Source organism: Cebus imitator, unplaced genomic scaffold (assembly GCF_001604975.1).
Source record: "Cebus imitator isolate Cc_AM_T3 unplaced genomic scaffold, Cebus_imitator-1.0 Scaffold76, whole genome shotgun sequence".
Taxonomy (NCBI): Eukaryota; Metazoa; Chordata; class Mammalia; order Primates; family Cebidae; genus Cebus; species Cebus imitator.
In genome coordinates this window covers 1,221,035-1,224,912 of record NW_016107391.1, presented here as the reverse complement: position 1 = coordinate 1,224,912, position 3,878 = coordinate 1,221,035, and the positions used below count along the sequence as shown (strand labels likewise).

Sequence of the window (3,878 nt, the reverse complement as noted above, 5' to 3'; positions counted from 1 at the left end):
TCCCCCTTTCTTTTTTTTTTTTTTTTTTCCCCTTTTCTTCCTCCCTCCCCCTTCTTCCCCCTTCCCCCTTTCCCCCCTTTTCCTTTTCCTTCCCCTTCCTTCCTTCCCTCCCTCCCTTCCTCCCTCCCTTCCTTCCTTTTTAGAGTTGGGGTCTGGCCATGTTACTCAGGCTGGAATGCAGTGGCTATTCCCAGGTGTGCTCATAGCTCGCTGCAGCCTGGAACTGGCCTCAAGCAATCCTCCTGCCTCAGCCTCCTAAGTAATGAGACCACAGGAGCCCACCATTGCACAGGCTCAGGGGTTCTTCAATAGTAGTAATTCAGGGTACTTACTGCTCTAGTAGTCTCCATTCTTCTGGGGAAAGGGAAGATAGCTATTAAAACTCATCTGATCTATTTGTACAGAGTTAACTGCTGGTGTTCAAAATCTACTGCAGACTTAAGAGTAAACATTCCTCCTATTAAGATATTTTCCACAATTTCCAAAACAAAATGTGTGCGAAAAGCCATTATGTTATTTATACCCAAGATGAATATGTTTATATGAAAAACATTTATATGATTTTCAGTGCCTTCAAATTCAAAGGGCCGAGGGTCTTCCTTGGGCATAACTGCTAGATCTATCCTGTCATTCTCAAGCTCGTCTCTGGCTCATTCTCTGGCTGTAAAGACAGGCTTCTCAGCACTTACCTGTTTTTCCTGTCACCAAGACCCAGCTCTTCCGAGAGATTCCCAACCTTTAAACCCCTAGCCTTCTCTTCCATAATCTTAAAGCGTATCTGCTACGTAGAATAAAGACTAGGTAGAATAAAGACCTCAGGCAGGGAAACAGCGCTTCCTGCGCTCCTCACGCCTTCCTTATGGAGGATTTCTTCCTCTATTTCTTCTTCCTGCTGTACTCAAATCCAAATACCTCTCGCTACCGTTGCTCCCTGCTTCCTGCTTCCAAAGGTGCTCAGGAATAAAAGGCAGCGCCTCACTCGGGGTCACTAGACATTCTGACATTCCTGACCAAAATATCTGGAGCAGATTGCGAGGGAGACAGCGGGCAGAGTCCTCTCCTGGTGTGTTTTGCAGAAGCCTGCGGGGACCGCTGCGTCAGTGGATTTGCTTTGTTTCACTCCAGCCACGGATCGGCGGACAGCGGCACCCAGAGGCCCAGTATGATATCCACCGCAGGTTAGTTTTCAAAGTCCTCACAAGAGACTATATTGGCTTTTTTCCGGAGAATTATTTAGTAAGAAGAATGCAAATCATTATTTTGGATAAAATATTAACAAAATGCTCATTTCATAAAATTTAATTCAAATGTTTTAATTTATTAAAATTCTTATTTATTTATTTTTGAGACAGAGGCTCACCCTGTCGCCCAGGCTGGAGTGCAGTGGTGCGATCATGGCTCACTGCTCACTGCAATCTCCCCCTCCAGGGTTCAAACAATTCTCCTGCTTCAGTCTCCCGAGTAGCTTAGATTACAGGTACTCACCATGATGCCCGGCTGATTTTTGTATTTTTAATAGAGATGGGGTTTCACCATGGTGGCCAGGCTGGTCTGGAACTCCTGACCTCAGGTGATCCATCCACCTCGGCCTCTCAAAGTGCTAGGTTTACAGGCGTGAGCCACCGCACCCAACCTAAAATTCATTAAAATTCGACTTAAGAATCCTTACAAAATTTTTTCTCTTGACATTTCCTTTTCAAGACGACAGACTATTAAAACTTATTTTCCATAAAAATGGCCACTTAAGAAATTATCCACTGTAAAAAAAATTATAAAAAATTCTCATTGTAAATTCAATACATTAAGGGGGAAATTTTCACAGTAAAAGGTAGAAAACGCTGATAAAAATGTAAAATTATTAGTAACTGCATTATATAATTACTGATATAAAGAATTTATATTTGATGCCTATCTATACTTTAAAGATAGATATATACTTTTACAATTCCAAAAGTAATCATCTCTTTTATGGATATTTTGGTTGCTCGTGCCATTTTTCCTCTTAAACAGTTCCTTTTAGTTTAGGTGTTCACCCTTCATGTACCTAGGGAAGAAGAACCTATTCAGAGCTGTAGTAGGTTCTGATAAATTTAATCTAATAATGGTAATCTCATCCTCTTGACCATGCTTAGTTAGTAATATAGACTTAAAATAATAACTTAAAGCAGGGCTTCTCAATCTTGGTACTATTTTGAGCCATATAAGTCTTTGTGGTGGGGAGCTGTTTTGAGCCTTGTAGAATGTTTAGCAATATCCCTGGTCTCTATGTACTAGATACCAGTAGGACCCACCCCCACAGTTGTGATAACCATAAATGTCTCCAGACTTTACCAAATGTCACTTCACCTTCCCCCAAACATTTTCAGAAACATAGGCTTAGGGTATTTCCCTAGTGAGTATTACTGAGCCAGGAATAAGAACATGGCCTAAGTTAGTCCAATTGGATTGAAAGACTGCTGCCGGGCGCAGTGGCTCACGCCTGTAACCCCAGCACTTTGGGAGGCCGAGGCGGGTGGATCATGAGGTCAAGAGATCGAGACCATCCTGGTCAACATGGTAAAACCCCGTCTCTACTAAAAATACAAAAAATTAGCTGGGCATGGTGGCGCGTGCCTGTAGTCCCAGCTGCTCGAGAGGCTGAGGCAGGAGAATTGCCTGAATCCAGGAGGCGGAGGTTGTGGTGAGCCAAGATCGCGCCCTTGCACTCCAGCCTGGGTAACAAGAGTGAAACTCTGTCTCAAAAAAAAAAAAAAAAAGAAAGAAAGATAGACTGCTTGAGGAGAGTCACTCTCTTGTCACAGACAAGGAAGAAAGTTCTCGAGTTATTGCTGCTGGCTGGTACCTTGTGAGTGCAGCCTTTGGAATTGTACAAAGAGAGGAAAGCAGAGCTGAAAGCATAATAGAAAAAGCATAAATAACTGCTCATTCTTCAAAATTAGGAAGAAAAAAAAATTTGTGTTATACCATGATTGTATCAAGCCTAGAGGCAGTTAAACTTCTAGATCTGCACTGTCCACTAGAGTAACCACCAGCACATGTGGCCACTGAGCACTTGAAATGCAGTTAATCCAAACTCAGATATGCTGTAAGTGTAAAACACACATTAAGTGTTGAAGCTTTAGTACAAAAACAAGAATGTAAAGTGTATTATTAATATCTTTATTGTCAAGACATGTTGCAATTATATCTTAGATATATTGGATTAAAGTTATTGAAATTTCACTTGTTTCTTTTTGCCATGTTAATGTAGCTACTAGATAACCTAAAATCACATTTGTGGCTGACCGTCTGTGGTCCATAGTATATTTCTATCAGACAAAGCTGCTCTAGACTACCTGTTTTTTGAGATGATAGATTTTCTTACTGTTTAAACCACTGTAAATTAGATTTTAATGTGTTTCCTATAAAAAAAATCTTGATAGAGGAACTGCTAAATATTTTTAATTAACCTTTTTACCTTAAAATATATGGTGATATAGCAACATATACACTGGCTTTTCTGTGGTGTTTGCTATTTCCTCACTCCTATAATTTTCTGCCTCCTAAATATAAGCAGGATTTCTCCCATTACCCATAATTTAACCTCTAAAGTATAAGCAGCCCTTTAAGTAAATAGAAAATGTATTAAAGGGAATTTTCAAACCTACAGGATTATTAGTAACCCGAATGTCACACTCCTTAATCACAGGTAGGAAACCTTTGGAGGACTTGTTCCCACATCGGGGAGTTTATTGCTCTCCCCAAATCTTTTGTTCACTAGTATCACAGATATTCCATAGAACAACCACAGGAGTGTAATTCATCAATTTAGAGTTTTTCTGAATGTCTAATGAATTTTTTTTAAACTGGATTTATCTGTAGACATCCTTTTTTTTTTT

At 40.3% G+C, this 3,878-nt stretch overlaps 1 long non-coding RNA gene across 1 annotated transcript in view; it reads right to left on the bottom strand.

The window, feature by feature from the left end:
* The window catches only part of LOC108307062, a 3,404-nt gene extending 2,290 nt beyond the window's left edge, over nucleotides 1-1,114 (bottom strand). Inside the window, exon 1 of the long non-coding RNA XR_001826384.2 lies at nucleotides 690-1,114. This is a non-coding gene — a long non-coding RNA (uncharacterized LOC108307062). The remainder of the gene's footprint in view (nucleotides 1-689) is intronic.
* Between the last annotated feature and the right edge of the window lie 2,764 nt (nucleotides 1,115-3,878).